Source organism: Equus quagga, chromosome 12 (genome assembly GCF_021613505.1).
Source record: "Equus quagga isolate Etosha38 chromosome 12, UCLA_HA_Equagga_1.0, whole genome shotgun sequence".
Lineage (NCBI taxonomy): Eukaryota > Metazoa > Chordata > Mammalia > Perissodactyla > Equidae > Equus > Equus quagga.
In genome coordinates, this window is record NC_060278.1 from 17,446,599 (window position 1) to 17,467,281 (window position 20,683).

Consider the following 20,683-nt stretch of genomic DNA (forward strand, 5'->3'; position numbering starts at 1 on the left):
AGAAGATCATTTGATTTTAGAGACTAGAATCCAACACTGTACTCAACAGCTTTCAGACCTATGCCATAATTCTAATAAACTTAATAACTTGGACAAGTGTCTATGAACATTATAAATCATGTTTCATCAGCAAGCTGTCATAAGCAACTTTAGTTGACTTACAGCCCAAGAAAAAGAATGGAATCAACTTCGTTTCCCTGCAGCATTCTTGTTATGCCCTTGATATTTCAAAGATTTCTCATGTCTCAACATAGAAACATCCATCTTGACTAATGGCAAAATTACACCCACGGGGTTTTACGAAAGATGAAAATTTGTCCTCATCTTCTATCTGAGCATCTCCTAGAATGTTTCAGTCCAGCATCTCTAGAATACCATGTTTCTTTGACCATGTTTATCTGTGTGTAGGTGGTAGACCCTCTATGATTTTTCTTCTTCCTGTTTTGCTGATAAAATTGCATATGAAGACATTTTCCGTGTGACGCATTAACGGGAAAATATCAAAGTTACATCAGGGGAAGAGAAAGAAGTTGTTCACACAGGAAAACAAAAAGCCCACAAAAAATATAAAATAAAGCACACTTAGAAAGCAGTTATTTCTCAATAAACTGTTTGTTAACATAGGCACAAATCCTCTTTTCCCCACTTGTTTTCTGCCATTGTCTGATACATCTCTAGTCACTCACAAGTTCACATCTTTCCCAAATATCCACTTTCTATCAGATGTCCTCAATTCTCAAATATGTTTCTGTCTGCTTGGAATGCCTTTCTCCCTTGTTGCCTGATGTCTCCCTCTTATCTGTAGGCAGAGTGGGTGCTCAATTCCTTATAATCCCCTAACACAGAGCACAGAGGTTGGCAAACTACAGTCCTATGGGTCAAATCCAGCCTGTCACCTGTTTTTATAAATAAAGTTTTACTGGCACACAGCCACCTCATTTGTTTATATGTCATCTATTGCTGTTTTCTTGCTACTATGGTAGAATTGAGTAATTGCAACAGGGACCCTGTAGCCCACAAAGCTTAAATATTGCTTATCTGGCCCTTGATAGGAAAAGTTTGCTAACTCCTGCCCTAAAACATTTGCATATGGATAATCGGGCCTTTGACATCTTGGGCTGAAATTGTTTGCTTATTTACCAGTTTGCTCACCCACATGATCATAGTCTTAGTCCTTCAGACCACGAAGAACTGGGACTCTGGAAGTGGACCACCTGGTTTCAAGTTTTAGCTCCGCCACTTACAAGCTGTGTGACCTTGAGAAAGTCACTTCATCTGTCTGGGCCTCAGGCTTCTCATTGGCAAAACAGGGATGATGATATAACCTCCCAGGGTTGCTGTGAGGATTAAATGAGATATTACAAAAGCACTTTGAATAGTGTCTGAGAGAAAAAATGTGAGCTATAAATAATCTTGGAATCCCACCTGCCATTAAAGTGTCTCATACTGTTAGAGTGCCTGAAATCTAGTGCATTCTCCATAAAGGTTTCCTACATTTGTTGAAGGAGGGAGTGAAGAGAAAAAGACATAAATATTCCCGGAAGATTAAAATAGTGAAAATCCCCAAAGTTGTAGACTAATTCCATGCACAAAGCAGACGTTTGACTGAACATACTTAAAGGAGGGGCAGTAAAGCAGAGACATAAAAGTCTTCATAGAAGAAAGAGAAAAGGAAAATCTGGAAAGCTTTTGTTAAATAGTAGAAATGCTCCTTGAGTTACGCAGTTAGTTAAATAACAGAAGAAAAATGTAGGAATGTTGTAGGAAAGCTTGCCATCCGCCACCCATCCTCCTTTGTTCCATTGAGCTTGAAAGGAAGGAAGTTGTGACATTAACATAACCTTCACCTGCTAAGTATATGCTAAGGAAGGAGCTTTTCCAAATCCTTATGTATCATGACTATTAAATTAACCAACTATGTTCCCACGAGAATACCGAACACCTGGCCCCCAACAGGACTCAGTACTTCTCTGGCTTGTGTATATCCGGGGCCTCAACTGCCTGTCTCTTTCCTGAGTCAGTGGTTCCTATGCTTTTTAATCCTGCAGCTTCCGAGCAGAAGCCAAAGCCATAGCTCCCCAGCTCTGTCACTGCTAAGGGGAGCTGTGCTAATTTGCCATGATTAGAAGATCTTTGAAGGTCTTTGCCAGTTTTTATCAAGGCATAAAAAGCAATTATTACAATTAATGCAATTTACCATGTGTTACTCTTCCAGAAAAGCTATTTCAGGGTGGGTCTGCCATCTGTCCCTTTCAGAGCGATAAACCTTGTAATTTAACTCAGTCCAGAATCCCAGGTTTTGCATGTAAAACCTCAGAGAGCCTCCTCAGAGGGATCCACTCCAGCATTTGCCTGTTGGGTTCTCCGAGGTCTCAGGTCCATTGACCCTCTTCACCTCCATTGCGAGAAAGGCTTTCGTGGCGGGGCAGGAGGATGAGAGAATCCAGCCTCTAAATGGATATTCAGACATTCGTTTCTGCAGAGAGAGCCCACAACCGGCAGAGGGAGCTTACTTTTTGCCATCGGCAGCCCTTTCCCTTAACACAACACTGATGCTTGAAGATGCAGTCTACCAACATCGCTTTTGACAAGCAGGAAATATGGAGGAAACACCGTAGTTGGCATATGTTGTCGCCCAAGCCAAGGGAAATAGAAGAATGCTTGCCAAAGGAATCCAGGCTGAGTAAGAGCGAAGGGAAGAGGCAGAAATGTGACTCCTAGTTTATATCAGGTGTTTTTTAAAAAATTAAGAATGGACTTCTAAGACCAAAATTCTACTATCAAAGATCATGTTAAAATGCAAAACACCTACTTGCTATTATTACCCTTTTGGAAAAAAAAAGTTTCATTTCTGTCTTTATCTTCCATCCTTTTTAAATAGATGATTTGGGGTTCTTGGGAAATAGGAAGTGACATAACCCGTCTTACCAAGCAGAATGCCAAGCAATTGCTGGATAACTCATACTTTGCTTCTCACCCGTCTCCCTCACTCCTCTGAAAGAAATCTGGCTGCAGAGTTGCTAAGTGTATAGTGAAAAGAGAAACAGGACAGCCTTTTTCCAGTGAAAACAGGATTCAGAAAGACAGTGAGAAATACAAAACAGCTTTTCTCCCTGTTCGCACGTGCGGTGGGAGCTGCCATTTCTCAGGTTTGGCACCTCTTTTCTTTCCAATAACCAAGAAAATTTTACATAAGATATTTATACATCTATAAAGTACTGTTAAGATGTTTTTTTTAACGACTAAATGTTTTTATGTATATTTTTTTATCCCAATGCTTTGGTTTGTACAAGAACTATCTTTTTTACTGAGATCCAGTAGCCCTTGGGTTTAGGAGAGGTTGCTAGAAAATAAATTAGGTTCTTTGAGATGATCTTTGGAACTTCCAGAATTTGTTTTTCAGGAGACAGACTCTTTCCTCTTTGCCTACCTTCAGATGAAGCCAAGGGACTGGGACGAGGGCATTTGTCTGAGACTTAACGACAGTGTGTCCTTCAGTCGAAAGGACTATAGAGGGACAGAGTTACGCTTCCTCTTGCTGGAAACTTTCCATTTTCCTCAAATCATGTGAGCCAACATTGCTCTCTCACTCAGGTGGCAAGGGAAATCGAGACGTCAGTTTTCATTGGCAGCTTCTTAAAGCATTGTTTACCTGACAATGTTTTAACCATGTATTTACTGTCACATTTTATATTTACTATCAGGCTTTTGTTTACAAGATAAGATATGTATTTAAAAATTGCTGTCAAGATGTTGCATTCAATTAAGATATAGTTGAAGTTTTTAGACAAGGTTGGGATTTGCATATACTATCGTATGTGCAACTGAAATGTAATTTGCAAAGTAAATTAAATAAAGTTAATGGATATGAAAATAACCAATAAAGAGATCATCATTGATATCTTAAGCTTGTGTATCGTTTCAGACCATGAGCCTGAAAGAACTTAAGTGGCAATTGAGATTCAAGTAAATGGGATGCAAAAGAAAGCATCCTGGACATGCCTCCATGGTCACAAACATTCCAATTATTCCTTCGGAAAGGGTGGCCTCTGCCTGGACGACCAGAGGTGTGCATGTGGCCGATGGGCAGCCCCAGAGGCACTGGACAACCTGTAGAGCTTATGAGATGGTCCTGGGCAGCCTGGTCACAAGTCTGTCCAATGACCTGAGATGGCCTCATCCAAGGGACTCTGCCCAAAGTCACTACACTGATAAGCAAGGAAGACTAATTCCCTCCAGAATCTGAGAACAGGTAAAGGAATGAGCAATTAGGATCTAGAGGAAAACTGAGGCCGCACACAGAGAGAATTAGGAAAACAAGAAGGGATACTTAAGAGAGAAGGTGGACACTAGAAAAATCAAGCCGGTCTTTGGAGGCATCATACTTCTTGCTGGTTTCTGCTCTAGCCCATGTGTGTTTTTCTGACACGCACCCTTTTGCTTCACTTGCTGAACTGAGCCTCTGTTCCTTCTTTGGAATAATCCTAGTACCACAGGAAGACTACAGATACGATTACGATAGACTACTATAAATAGCCTCAGGTAATTCCTGGAACAGGTATTGTCATTATTCTGAAATATCTTATAAATGACTCTTACACCTATATAGTACAAAGATGACCACCTTTCATTTTCATGTGGCGCTACATAGACTGGGTTTCTAGGAATAGAGTCTTTCTGCCTCGCTAGCACTCTACAGACGACTCAGCAGTTCTCCAGAGAGTACAGTTACCTGGTACACACCGCCCGGAGAACCAGCTGCTTCTAGAGACTTCCGGGGTTAGAATGGTGACAAAAAATTGATATCTGTTCGTTTATGGCTGTTCCTTTTAGTTAGTTTTTTTTTTTTTTAGCATTGTAGAAAATATGTAAATAGAAAAATTATAAAGTTTAGATGAAAAGGAAACACCAGGGAGCATGGGGCATTTTTCAATCTTGTGGAAGCTACGGGCATGGGTATAGGACTGGTTTTGGATGGTGTTGACCCCCATTCCCTGTGAACTGTTTGTAGAAAATAAAGGAAAGCTGTGGGGTAATTCTCACCTTTCACCTGAGGACAGGTGGTACCAAGATTTGTAAAGGGAACCTGGAGTAGAACAGGGACAGGAGATAGATGTACATGGAAAGGCATAAAATCACATGCTTAGTTCGTTATTCAACAAATGTTGAGTGAATTCGGGACATGATTTCAGGTGCTGGGATAGGCAATGAGGAGAACAACATCCTTTCCCCCCACGGAGTTTATATTCTAGTTCAGGGTGTCCCAAAATGTGACCTACAAAATGTTAGTCTGTGGAGGATCAGTAGTCAATAGAAAAAAGAGAGTCCCCTGATTTTAATTGTTGGAAAATACTTGGTTGAATGAAATCAGGTAGGTTTTCTTCTGGCAGGCCTTCATGGCTGTATCGGTTTGCTGGGGCTGCCATATTCAAGTACCACAGACTAGGGGGTTTAAACAACAGAAACTGATTGTCTCACAGTTGTAGAGGCTGGAAGTCCAAGATCAAGGTGTCAGCAGGATTGTCTCCCCTGAGGCCTCGCTCCTTGGCTTGTAGGTGGCCGTCTTCTCCCTGTGTCATCCTGTGGTCTTCCCTCTGTGTGTGTCTAATCTCCTCTTCTTATAAGGACGCTAGTTATATTGCATTAGAGCCCACCCCAATGGCCTCATTTTACCTGAATTACCTCTTTAAAACCCTAAATACAGTCACACTCTGAGGTACTGGGGGTTAGGACTTCAACATGTAAATTTTGGGGGGAGAAACAATTCAGCCAATAACAGCAGCTTTGTGAACCTGAGTCCTCCAGGATTGTAAATCAGACCGTGTCGGTTCCATCCCCCTACCCATGCTAAGGCCTCGTTAATGAAAGAGTGAACCCTCATGTAAACTATGGACTTTAGTTAATAATAAGGAATCAGTACTCGTTCCTTAGTTGTAATCAATGCGCCACACTAATGCAGAGATATGCATAATAGGGGCAACTGTGTGTGGAGGGTAGAGGGGGTATATGTGAACTCTGTACTTTCTGCTTTATTTTTCTGTACCCCTAAAACTGCTCTAAAAAATAACCTTTATTGGGGCTGGCCTGGTTGCCCAGTGGTTAGAGTCACATGTTACGCTTTGGTGGCCTGGGGTTTGCGGGTTCGGATCCTTGGTGTGGACCTATGCACTGCTTGTCAAGCCATGCTGTGGCAGGCATCCCACATATAAAGTAGAGGAAGATGGGCACGGATGTTCAGTCAGGGCCAGTCTTCCTCAGCAAAAAGAGAAGGATTGGTGGCAGATGTTAGCTCAGGGCTAATCTTCTTCAAAAAAATAAATGAAAATAAATAAATAAACTTTATTGATTTTTTTAAAAAGGACAGAGCCTATGTAAACATTAAAAAAGGAAAGACCCCTTGAATGGCTGCACATTACCAGATGCCTTGAGGAGCTGTCCCTTTTTCCCCCTCTCCTGACTTCTCCTCCTTGTCTCTCTCTGTTCCAGCCACACTGACCTTCCTTCTGGTTCTCGAGCGTGTCAGTCTTGTTCACAACAGAGGGTCTTTTGCCAGTTGCTTCCTCAGCCTGGATTCTTTTTATGCCCCGAGATTTTCCAAGTCAGCTTATATATCACTTCCTCCAAGAAATCCTCCCTGACTACCAGTATCCACAGGGCACTGTCGCATCCCGCTGCTTTTACTTTCTTCACGTAATTGCCCCTTGCTTCGTGCGTTTTATTTCTGTGTCTATGATCTAGTTCTTCCTTTTTGGCCCCCGGGTTCTTGTTCTCACTGGGCTGTCATTGACCACTTCTCACCATTTCCTCTGAGACCTCCTGGTCTAGGCTGCCATCTGACCTGATCTGTTACAGCAGCCTCCTAACTCGTTATCAACAAGATACAAATGAAGATGGGTGGGAGTCCTTGAAGATGATTCCAACAATTTTGTCCTTTCAGGCCAATCTGGATTTCATTTCATATACAAGGATTTTTCCCCTGCCTTTTTCTCCTGAACAGTGTAGCTGTAAACACAAGAAAAACAAAATGAACACCTTCTTCCCATAAAGATCTTTGTTTAGCATTTCAGATATAATGTCTTGGAACTGTTGGGGTAACCACCTGAGTTCATCTCAGCTGGGGTGGTTGAGAAAGGTGATCCCGAGAACAGCGAGAATTTATGAGGCAATTTAGAAAAAGATAGATTTAAAAACATTGAGTGTTCCTGGTAGATTTTGGAGCACAGGTGTACTTTCTTCTATTTGGAAAGAATTGCAAAGAAATGCTGTCCAACCCTGTACGTTAGCTGATGCATGGCAGCGGCTCCTCCATTATTTCAGAGTCAATGGGTTTAATGGGTGATTTGAGAGAGAGGGGAGGGGGCCAGGGCTTTTTATGCCTTGTTTTCTGAAGGGAATGACCCCTCTTTCTCAAAAAACTATCATAAGGGTGAGTGAGTTAATGGCTTTGCTTTTGTTTGTTTGTTTTGTTTTCTCTTTGTGTTTTGTTTTGCAAACAGCAGAAACAAACTAATTTAAACAAAGAAAGGGGAATTGATGACAGGGACACAGGAGTGTCTTGTGGAAGTGGAAATGATGGGCAGAAGTGGAAGCTGACTTCAGGAAGCGCCTGGAAAGCCCTCAGGGCTCCCTGCTGCTCCTCTCTGCCTGACTGCATCCTCCTTTGCTTTCTCTGTGACCTGTCTTTCCTGCTCTGTGCCACATGTGGGCATCCACTGCCCTCCTTTCATTGCCTAAGTATACAAAAAAATAAGTCTTGTAAGTCTTGTAGCCAGAGAGGCCATCATGAGTCTCTTCATCTCCATCCAAGTGTCTGGGAGGAGTAACTGAAGTGGCACAGTGTCCATCTCTGGTCCCGTATCTGTGGCCAAGGGGAAGAGGAGAGAGGCTCTCAATATAAGCTCGCTTACTGCCACCTCCATGCTCTGTACATTGTGGAGGAGAGCTGGCAGGTAGAGAAGTTAGAAAATCCTTGGGGGCCGTTGGGAGCTGCACTAATATTCATTCTTCAGGGCTCCACAGAGTGTGGATGTTGGTCCTTCCTTCAGAGATTTATTGAGCCGCTACTAAACGAGGTCAGGCTTGAAGGCATGGAAGACAATCTCTGCCCTCTAGAAGCTGGGAATCAGAATATACATGTATGGAAATTGTAAGGAAGTGTAAATAGGACATTTCTGGATAAAATATTCATTGAGTCCCTGCCATTCGCAAGATACCACAGGTTGTTAGGAGGTGAGGGTAATAACCAGCACTCCTCCTCCTTGCCCCAGTTGTAAATGAACTGAGAAATAACATAAAGCAAACGGAGACCACAGTGCTATCTTTATTACTGATAAAGGCTGGGGTGGGGATGCAGTTTTTATCTGCAGTCAAATGGGCTTCCTTTGCTAATCCCCAGAATTAGGCAGAGATGGCTGGAGCCAGGCATATAGAATGGGATTCCAAACTCTATTTATTGAACACCTCCCATATGCCAGGCAGTGCTCTAGATATGGAGAGACAGCAGTGAACAAAGTTAAGTTTCTGCTCTTATAAACTTGATGTTCTAATTGGGAGAAACAGACAAAAAAAAGTTAGGTAAGGATATATACACCTTTATTAGTTTTCTAGGGCTACCATTACAGACTGAGGGGGCCTCAAAAACAGAAATTAGTTTTCTTACAGTTCTGGAAGCTGGAAGTCTGAGATCAAGGTGTCAGCAGAGTTGGTTTCCTCTGGAGTCACAAGAGAAGGATCTGTTCCAGGTCTCTCTCCTTGGCTTGTAGGTGGCCGTCTTTTCCCTGTGTCTTCACTTGGTCTCCCCTCTGTGTGAATCTGCGTCCTACTCTCTTATAAGGACACCAGTCACATTGGAGTAGGGCCTACCTACTCTAATGACATCATTTCAAATTAACCACATTTCTAAAGACCCTGTCTCCAAAAAGGAGACAATTCAGCCCATAAAGAACCATAAAGAAAAACAAAGCACGGTTATAGGATTTGGATGGATGGAGCACTATTTAGACAGAATGGTTAAGGAAAAGTTTTCTTTTAATGAATAGGGAGTCCCTTAAGAACTGGGGCCTTTGAAGATATTCCAGATGGGGTAACATAAGCAAGGACTTGGGCTCGGAAACGTGTATGAGATGTGTCAGCAGAGAGTGAGGAAATAGATCTGGGGAGACTCAGAGGTTCTTTCCTGTAGCAGTAGAAATTAAAGGCCTACGCAGGGGGTGGTGAAGTGATAAAAGTGCCCTTAGCATGAAGTTAGGAATTTGGGATTTATCTTGAGACAACTAGGCTGAGAGTCCTTTGAAGATTCTGGAAACAATGAACACAGTCTCTTGGGAAGAAGAATCTAAACTCGGTATGTAGAATGAATGAGAACTGGGACAAGCTGGAGGCCAGGCGATCATGCAGGAAGTTATTATGAGGGGCCCGGCATGTGGTCATAAAGACCTGCTTTTGACAGCCATTGGAGGAAGAAACATTCAAAATTAGAGATAATTTCAAAGGAAGAATCGACCGTGTCAAAGTCGGCATTCAGATCTCTTAGTAACATGGAATAAGTCATACTCATTAAACTCCCTGGAAATGGTAACCTAGAGTGGAGCAATGCCTATATCCATAGTTCATCTCTTGCTGCAATTAAAAGGCAGAAAATGCAGCCAAACTTGGATTGGAAATGCTGAACAGGTCTCCAGGCTCAAGGGACGGCAAGTCCCTGGTCCTGCTGCCAGTTGAAATTCTCATCATTCCTTGGTCTTTCAGGTATATGCACACCTAGACCATTAGTTATGGGCTGAATTTGTGCCCCAAAATTCGTATGTTGAAGTCCTAAGACTCAGTACCTCAGAATGTGACTGTGTTTGGAGAAGAGGCTTTAAAGAGGTAGTGAAGATAAAATGAAGCCATATGGGTGGGTCCTCATCCAATGGGACTGATGTTCTTGAAGAGAAGGAGATTAGGACATGGACACATGCAGAAGGAAGACCATGTGAAGATACAGGGAAAGGACAGCCATCTATAAGCCAAGAGAAGAGGCCTCAGAAGGGACCACCCTTGCCAACACTTTGATCATGGACTTGTAGCCTCCAGAATTGTGAGAAAATAAATTTCTGTTGTTTAAGCCCCCCCGTCTGTGGTACTTTGTTATGGCAGCCTAGCAAACTAATGCACCGTTCTATTCTGATGGCTACTTCTGAGCATGCCAGAGAGGTCCAGGAACCTTCTTGATCATCTGTTTCTGAGGTTTTGCTCACAGCGGTAGCCTCATTGCTTCAACTGAAGTCCGTTCCTCTTGTTCTGTCTTCTAGCAGAGGAAAAGAATTCTGATCATCCTCATCGTACTGCCCCATCCAATACATAGCCGCTAGTCACCTGTGGTTGTTTAAACTTAATTAAATTTAGGTAAATTTAAAAATTTAGTTTCCCTGTTGCAGGAGCCACATTACAAGTGCTCACTCCAACGTGTGGAGAGTGACTGCCTTATTAGACGGCACCTAGATACAACACGCACATCCTCACAGAAGATATGTTGGACAGTGCTGGGATAGAAGAGAGCTTAACCCTCCCTTAAAGCCCCAACCTGGCTGGGTTTGTTAAGGTTCTCTTGATTGTAAGCAGCATAAACCCACTCTATGTAGAATAAGTTAAAAAAAACAAAAAAGGAATAGGAAGGTGGTGGTGGGCCTTATTGGGAGATATAAAATATCCCACAGGATCAGAAAGACAGTTGAAAGGGCAGCCCCAAGGACTTTAGCAGTTGGCTTTTGTGGGCCTTTCCTCTATGGAGCTGTCAATTTCAAAGACTTTTTATTGCACATCTCAAAAATCAGGAAAGAGAATCTGAATGGCCCATTTTGAGACAAGGACCTATGCAGCCAAATTTGGCTGGTAAAGAGATGGCAGCAGGATCCAAGAGGACAAAATGGTCATGGGATATCCACCCCTGTGTCTTCCCAATGATCTCAGAGAACAAGGAGTCACTGTGACTGGGGCCACCATCTCAATCAAGGTCCACTGCTCTGGATAAAGGTTTCTCTTTAGTGGTTGATCCAGAACCTTCCATTGCATAGTAAGCATTGCATATGCTTTGATCTTTACTTTTAGTAGAGCACAAGTAGCAAATATGATGGTTCTCTTTACCTATTCTGACAAACATTTGTTGAGGACTGACTTGGTGCCCAGGTGCCGGTATAGATGCTATGGGAGATATAAAAAGGAATGAGGTATGTTATGTTATAAGTATACCTAGTCCCTTAATAGAATCTTGTTCTATACAAAACTGAATAATTTGAGAGCTGAAAGGAGGCTAGTTTCACTGGATTCTTTGCCCTTTACTTTCACAACCGTAATAAATATTTTTATTCTTTTTCTGCTTCATCACTATGAAAAATTATACAAAACAAACAACCCTCAAACTGAAGGCTTTCCATTCCAAAACAACCATCTAATTTACTTTAACCAGTTTTTATTGCCAAGATCAGCTATAATGACATCTTGCCAAAGCCCACAATTTTATGTTAGTGAGAAAAATCCTGTAATTCTCCACTTTTACGAATAGTTCACCCAAAAAGAATTTTCCATCTTCAATCTTGTAGATTATCTTTAAGTCAGCGTGTATATATACCTCAATCATCCTGTAACAATGAGCTCTATGATTGCAGCTAAATTCCACACAAAGACCTCAAACCCCTTTAAAATATGCTATCGACCATAAAGAGGCCACTTCGTTTCAGAGAACTCAGTTTAGATTGAACTCTCTACTTTAAATTTAAAAATGTTACACAAATGTATCATTAAAATAATTGCGTTTATGGTTAAAAAATTAAATCCCTAATGATTCCAACATTAATAATCAGGAAACAAAGGGAGGAGTGTATTGACTGGATGACAGCAAAAATGAATCTCCTGGCCAACAAAACAGGGAAGATTTTAATTTGCAGTTGCCCCACTCCCACCTATCCATTGATGCTGTGCATCCATCAGGCTCCTGATGAGTGTGAAGGGCCATGGTTTATCATGCCATTACAGCGCTGGCTAAGGATATCAATAGATTTCGAGTGTGTCAAAGGAAATGGTAGACACCTGTATGGCGAATCTTCACTGTTCCTCTCTCCTCTCTGTTGCTTATTTCCAATTGCACTGATAAATAGTGTAATTGTGACTTCCAAGGCATTCCAGTTCTTTAGATATGTATGCTCACATTGCTTCAAAATCTTTCCGTGACCATGACGAAATGTAAATGTCAAACTTAAATAGGCTGCCATATTTGAAACTGGAGTTATTCTAAGTAAGCTGGTATGTACAGCCCTCAAAGAAAGAAAACCAGCAAGTCATTTTTCTCTCTCATTCAGGTTCTCCTGTGCTAGTTTAAAGCACCTATATTTATTCTTGCATTTTTATCTCCCTGGCCCCATTCCCTTTTGTGTCATGAAAGAGTATTTCTTTTTCCCCTTTGTATTACGTACTGTTTATCACTTTCTAAGAGCCGTTTACCTTTTACCTTCTGCTGATGGGAGAGTGTTACCTTTGGAATGATTGCTGGTCCCGAGTATTAATGCATCCATCACGGGGATGGCATTACCATCCACGGAACCCTTTTCAAGTTCATTTGCATTTCACAATACATATTTCTATATTTGTGTATAGATCTAAGAGGAGCTGAAAGCCATTAAAATTCGTATTATTCTGCATGCTCAAAAGTCTTCAGAAAAGTCATTGGCTGTCTCAGGAGTTCTGGAATGACTTCACCTTGCATACACTTGTCTATATTTTAGAGATTGTGGGTAAACAGCCAATGACTTACTATAGGCTAAATTAAGGAGTTCCTGGGGTTGAAATAATACTCTTAATTATATGTAGCCAATTAAATGTGAAGGGAGAAATGTGATTTTTGTATTTGCAGTAAGTAGATCGGTGCATACAGGGGTGCATATAGTTAATTTTTTACATGAGTAGTTCCTGGTGTCTATGAATATTGTTATCAAATAGTATATGGAATCATTTTATGTTTTCAAAATTGGAGATTTAGGTGTGATTTAGTTAACTTCCTATCTGCCCAACGTTGTGTTTTTATAATATGATAGTAACACTTTTATATCTGTAGTAATTCATGGGTCAAAATATTATAGGCATGACTTGGGAACAAATCTGCCAAATTGTTTAACTTTCGTTTTTTTTCTGTAGCTAATCATATTTGACTGATCTTTTCAAATTACATACCAGAAGGAAACAGACATGTGGAATTTCTTTGCATTTGTTTTCGCTGAGGTCTGTCACCCCAGTGACAGCATTTACTGCATTGCTGCAATTCTTCCTCGCTTCTCCGCAGCCTTTCTTTTAGACACATAGCTCTAGTTCTTTAATTTTTATTTTAAAGGAACTATTTTATATGTCTCTTTTTGTTTTTCTTGTCAGAAACTTCAAATAGCTCATTGGAAATGGGTAAAATTTAAAAGAATTAATATGATCATTTTTTCTTTTAGAAGAAATATTTTGTCTCCTCTTCTTGACAGTAAATAGAGTATAGGCAGAAGGCGTTTCCACAAATCTTAGAGAAATGAGAGGAAGAACCCCAGAGGAGATCCAGTGGGCATATAGTTTAGGTCATTCACATGGCCATCCTCTCTGAGGAATTCACGCTCCCCTTTGGTAATCACGGGTGATTTCTGCTCCCCACCATGCACATGGTATGAGGCATTTGGAAAATTCAATGATTAAACACATCTAGTAGCATTTTTAACCTATTAGAATGGGTCCTAAATACAGATGAGTCATCCCTTCTCACGTGGTCCACACATATGATGTCTGAATCTAAGGCCCTAATACGTTTCAAACTCCAGCCCTTGTACAGCTTACTTCTGAGTTCTTATCTTCACTTCTTTTATAAAGAATTGATACTCATCTTGTTCTTAATCTAACATTTTGGGCAGTTTAAAGAGTTTTCAGTCCTTGGAAATGTCTAATTTCCAGTCCAGGCTTGTTCACGACGTCCAGATTTCTTCAATCTTAAAAAGTTCTTTTGAAAACTATGCTGTTTATTCCCAGTTCAACAATTCAAATCCCCAAACATGGATTTAGCCCCTAGTAAACATGTCTTTAGCGCCTGTGGGTGGGAGTGGGGGCTTGGGAATGAAGTCAAAGATGAAAAGAACTGCCTGGTATTTCTCTCGGTAACAGGAGAAAGGACAAGGGCTTAAAACAAAGCAGAAGGAAGTATGTAATGTAAGAGGAGGGACACACAGCACACCTGGGAAGCAAGCCTGAGAAAGACGCCGTGGGAGAGGAAGGGAGGGTAGGCAGGTGCTATTAGGATGAGGTATGAAGGAGGCGGTTTTGGAGTGGAGCTTCCTGAAGTGCTGAAGGAAGGTGATTGCAAATGCTATGTGTAAGGTGGTTTGGAGATGGGAGAGACTAGAGGAAGAGGAAATGGACAGGGGAGCCCAGTTCTCTTCTTACATGTTTTAAATGAAATGAAATTGAACACATTAATGAGAAGATAATAGAAGTGACTTAGCCAGAGAATTCATTCTAACCAGTGCAGTCAAACACTAGATAAAACATTAGATTACGGCCTTCCAAGCTTGTTCTGAATTTCTGAAGGGGAAGTTAATTATATAGTTTAGACCTGCTGCTTGATTTTCTCTGAGAACCACACTTCCCCTAAAATGCCTTTGAATTGGCTCCTGATTTTTTTCTCTTTTCTGTTGAAGGCCTTTTTTTTTTAAAGATTTTGTTTTTTCCTTTTTCTCCCCAAAGCCCCCAGATTCATAGTTGTGTATCTTTAGTTGTGGGTCTTTCTAGTTGTGGCATGTGAGATGCCGCCTCAGCGTGGCTTGATGAGCGGCGCCATGTCTGCGCCCAGGATCCAAACTGGCAAAACCCCTGGCCACCGAAGTGGAGCATGTGAACCTAACCACTTAGCCACAGGGCCAGCCCCAAGGCCTTTTTTAAAAGGGACCATGTAGATGCTACCCTCAGCCACGGGGTAAATGAGCAAAGAGGGCCAGTCAGTGGTCTGTGTAATCTAGATCAAACGTACAGGGGGGGCCGGCCCGGTGGTGCAGCGGTTAAGTTCACATGTTCTGCTTCTCTGCAGCCCGGGGTTCACGGGTTCGGATCCTGGCTGCGGACATGGCACTGCTTGGCACACCACGCTGTGGTAGGCGTCCCACATATAAAGTAGAGGAAGATGGGCATGGATGTTAGCTTAGGGCCAGTCTTCCTCAGCAAAAAAAGGAGGATTGGCAGTAGTTAGCTCAGGGCTAGTCTTCCTAAAAAAACAAAAACAAAAACAACATACTGGCACTGAAATCATGATCTGGGGCTTTCAACGAAGAAAAACCATCACAGGTAGTCCCTATCTGGCTGTCATTATCTGGCTATTGAGACCTTCTCCCCACCCACGCAAACAAATCCTTAAGAGTAAATGTAAAAGAAATTATATGTATATATAAAATATATATATACATATGTATATATATGGGCATATATATGTATACACACACAGTCATGAGTCACTTAAAGATGGGGATACATAGAGAAATGCATTTTTAGGCAATTTCATCATTGTACGAACATCATAGAGTCTACTTACACACACCTAGATAGTATAGACTACTACATACCTAGGCTACATGGTACTAATCTTATGGGACCACCATTGTATATGTGGTCTGTCATTGACCAGGATGTCATTATGCGGGGTGTGACTGCATATATAATCAGGAATACACACACACAAATACATGATGGAAGATATGGGATAATAGACATGTTCGGGTAATCCTCTAATTTAGCCAATAGTTTTAAATTTTCTGTCATGAAAATTTACCAAAAATTTGTCTAAGCAGTCATTGGTAATACAATGAAAAAGCTTGCCTCTATGAAGTTGCTGGCTTGTTGGAATGGTCCCAGCAAGGCGGCAGCAGGCAATAAAAGGCTAAAACACCCAGAATGATTAGCATCTGTGGAGCAGCTCACCTTCTGGATCTTCCTGCCTGCTAATGCGGATGAGGAGGACCTGAGTGAAACCATAGAACCTTTGTGGATATTGACAAGTGGAAGGATTTCCACTTGTATTTTGAGCTGTACAAGAAAAGAAAATCACAAAACCCTGACTTAAGTAGGACCAACTCTCACTGAGTTTTTCCACTTTGCAGAGCCAAAGATAAAGTAATTAATTAAATTAAGAATTGTTACAAATACTTTCACTGGGAAACACTGAAGTATACAACTACTTATATTGAATATACAACTATCTACAATAGGTTAATTTTGTTTTTTTTTTTCCCTCCAGCTTCTTACAGATCTAAACTACCTCTATAATTTCTTTTTAGGATTGTGGTTCCAAATTATATCTCTTTTCACATAGTTTAAGACTATTCCCAAGAAACTGCCTGCAATAGGGAAAAGCTAGTATGTCTATTCACATACAAATACCCAAGGGACACAGTATTTATTCACAGGACATGCTATCCACATTTGCAGGTGAGTTGCTCTGGGTTTACACTCACGTAGGAGTGGGGCTGAGTGCACTTATGTCTTCATGCCTCCTCCAGCCTAATTACTCTCATAGCCAGATTCTAGAATATCTGCTACTCTTGGCAGGGTCTGGTCCTGTTGGGGATTCTCTGTAAACTCTGCTCTCAGAATACACAATTTTAGATTTTTTAAAGCAAAATAAAACAATAAGACTACCTCAATTCTTATCACTGCTTGCTCAGCTGATCTGTCTGCTGCCCAGCTTCTCAACTGTGTCCCTCCAATGTATCTTTTGTTGAAAGTTCCCTATAGTTTAGTGGCAGTGGCTTTATTTTCTTGGATTCACCCATCTACCTTGTATGACTGAGTTACCACGAGCATAACTTAGGAGGACTTGCTGATCTCTTAGATCTCATTCTTGGTAACTTTCCCTTCAATTCTACATTAAGTAGGGTCATAGGGACCAAACATTCAACCCATGGCAAGCGAGTACAAAATATCATATCCATACTAGAGACTTCATCCTTCTATTGATCGATGTAGCAAGAATTTGGGACCAACTTGAAGCCATATATTATAACCGAGTCTTAAGTAATGTGCTAGTTACCATCTCCATCTGGCTATTCGATAATTTTCTGTCAATAGACCTCCGAGCTAGCTTTCCAACTCAGTGTCTTCTCTGGAGAGTTTTGTGTTGAAAATCCCCTACCGAATGTGGTTATGAGTTAGGTCTCCTTCAAGGGGATTGCTCTTCTGGCTGCCTATACAAAGCAGCCCTCTCTGGTATACTTGCTTTGTTGAGAATCATCATCCACAGGAACAGTTCCTGAATAGCTACCTCAATGATTTTTAAGTACACTTGCAACTTGCTGACTTGGGGAACTTTCCAGAGGACAAAAAGCATGTTGTAACGCTTCCTACTAGGTTCTAAATCCAAAAACTTGGTCTATCAAACTGCAGGGGATTCAGACGACTTGCTGTGGAACTTTATTTTCTTACTTCAGAGAAGGGTAAAGTGATCCTTGTTTTGCTTTGTTTTATGTTATAGAAGGATACATGTGGGCAACTCTCCTGGAGAACTTCTGTGTTCTTTCTAGTTTTGTCTAAGTCTGTGATACTTACTGTCCATTTGAGGCCATTTGTCCTAAGTCTGGCCTTTTAGCTTAAGCTTCCTTTACTAAGCCTTGTGTTCTGCCATCCCATTCATAAACGCATACACTACTCAGTAGTCCTACAATCTTCCAAGATGACAGTTGACCTTTTTTGGGCTCTTGTTATGCATTGAGTATCATTGTAATTATAAGCATTAACTCACTTAATCTTCGCAACAGCCCCATGATTTAGGTATTAGTGTTATTCCCATTTTATAGAAAAAGAAATTAAGCCACAGGGAGGTTAAGTAACTTTAATAGCTACTAAATGAGGAAGCTAAGATTCCAGTTAAGACCATCTGATTCCAAAGCTTCCTTACCTAACTCTAAGCAGACTCTTTCTGGCTGGGCAGCTACAATTCTTCAGTCAAAGGAGTGTGTGTTCTGAAATACAATTTGGAGACCCAGAAATTAAGGATAAATAGCCACTCTAGTCCCATTTTTTTTTACATTTTTTAATATCTGTTTCTCTAGATAGCCCTTGGGTTTGTTAATTCTTTTTTTTTTTTTTTTCCTTTTATAAGAAATGCTATTTCTGTTTAAGTGCTGCTGGATTTTGGAGATCATTCTCGTGACTAAATATTTGTTTGCCTAATAAGAGCCCAGTATAGGGCTATGCTGCCAGTGGGTGCTCAATAAAGATTAATGGATGGCTGCGCACGTCTGTGTGGGAGTCATGTGCTTAGGATCTGCTCTATTCTCCGAAACAGACAGAAATGATGTGGGGAGGTGGAAATCACAGGATCATCACCTAACCTGTGAGTTTCTGTTGTTGACATTTAAGGGTCCCAAAGGCCCAGAAGCTAAAGGAATGGGAATATGGAGTCTAGTGTTTTCTTCAGAAATGATTGAGAAACGCTGTGAAAATTAGATTCGAGGGCCTCCTTCCAAAATTAATACCAAACATGAGAGAAAACTTGGTTCTCAGATGAGGACTGCAGAGAATCAAATATTTTTTTTAATTGACACATTTTCTATTATTATATACATATAAAGATGATGAGTAATATGCCATATCAGATGGTTTATTCAAACTGTCAGAATAAGGGCTGAAGCGTGAGTAACTTTCCAGAGACTCTTGTGAGAAATTCAAGCAGTGGAAAGTGGCAGTAACCAGTCATAAGTTCATTGACTACCCAGTCACCCCTGAAAATCTTAGTGGGGGGAAAAGATTTCCGTGATGTACATGGTGGGACATTTCTAGAGGAAAGGAAGGAGACCAATAATTGAAACTTACTTCACTAAAAAGCCAAATGTCCCTGCACTGCCTGGGTTTGTGCGCTCTGTAGAATAGGATGAGCCATGTGGCCTGGGAGATGATGCCTTCATCATGAATGATGGCTACTGAGCACCTTTCTAAATCTCAGCAGAGCTGTAAGATGTTAGAGCCCTCCCTTGCAAAATCAAGTTTTGCTTTGGCATCAGAGAAAGTGGAAAGAGGGAAGCCTCAATTACTGGGAACAGTACCATAGGTCTTGGGCTGGGCTGGGCTGTATTGACATCACGGTGTAGAGGAGAGCGTATCAGCAAGCTCATTGGATGCCCGTGATTCCAGTCCCGCTTCTGGGTCTCAGTCTCATCGTCTGCAAAGTGAGCACGTGGAGACTAGCCTTCTAGGGTCCACTCCAACTTTGCTGTTTCATGTTATCCATGATGGGTTCCTCTCTAAGATGAGCATTCCTCAACGGAAAGCTCCACGTGTCTTGAGGTTTCCAGTGAGAACTTATTTATACAATTCCTCCTTTTAAAAACTCTCCTTTCATCCCCCACTGAACTCTCTTTAGCAATAGAGAGGTCTTATAAATTTTTATAATTTGGTGCATCAGTAAAGAGTTTATTTCATTGATACATTAATCTCCCTTGCTGACATCACACTTTGCTATTTTGTCCCCCTAAAAGAAAGGTGACTTTTAAGAAGCAAGCCAGAAGGTGTGTTAGGAAAATAGAAGTTGTGGCCGGGAAAGAACGTACTATGTTTTTTCTGCTTAAACATACAAAAATAAGGTAGGCCATGCGAACAAAATATTCTGAAATAAATATATATAATTATGCCCAAGATATACACACACATGTATAAAACCACTACCCTAAAATAAAAGTTAAAGGTTTGAGAAGCGGGAAGGACTGTTTGGCAGTAGCAGGCACAGCAGCTCTCTCAGCACCCAGGCGGAGAGAGAATGTGGAGACCTGGGCCAGGCTGAGCCCCACAGCCTAACCCTCGGTGTTGATTCTCCCGGGAAAGACCTGAAGGAGCTGCTGACATTTCTCTTAAAAGAATCAATGAATCTTTGTTTCCTTCTGCCTGTTCATTTGACCTTATTTTGTTTCAAAACAGAGAAGGAAAGAAAGAATGAAACGAGTCGGGTGGGGCCAAGGGTAGGCAGAAGGAACAGAGAAGATGTCGGTGGAATGGAGCCCACAGACAAGATCACAGGCCACTGATCATTTGGAGGATGTTATTGTTTGCTTGCTGTAGTCTTATTTGTTCCTGCTTCTCATTTGAGATTCTCGCCCTGATGTAATAAGTCACCACCCTCCCAGCTATCATCCCTGTATTGACAAGCAAATGTCAACCACGTTTGATTGACATCCTTTGCTCCTGAATGGAAAAGTATGATTTACGCATCTATTCCACTTGTTTATTTAAAGCTGTTCTTATGTGTCTTATGTATTTGTTGCTGGGATAACTTGCTAATATCTATCTACTCTGGGGGGCTTTCCATTAATATTATAAATCCAGGATCTTCCTTCTCCTGCTCTCCCACTGCAAATGGGGTCTTCTTTCCCATATTTTTCCTATTTTCCCCATCCCCCATCACACATGCAGGAAATGTGCTATGGAGCTTATATCTTGGGGACAGGTCTTGCCCCCCAGTACTTTTATAAACACTGCCTGTTTTATGTTAAGACTTTTGAAGGCATTTTGACAAGTGATTATTTCTCATGCATGTAGCGCCTTTAAGTAAATGCAACTTCAAATCCAATGGCAGCATCTCCTGAAAGGTTGCTAGAATTGTAAGCCTGTAAGTGGAGTACAGACGTATACATTCACCAGTTACAGCATTTGT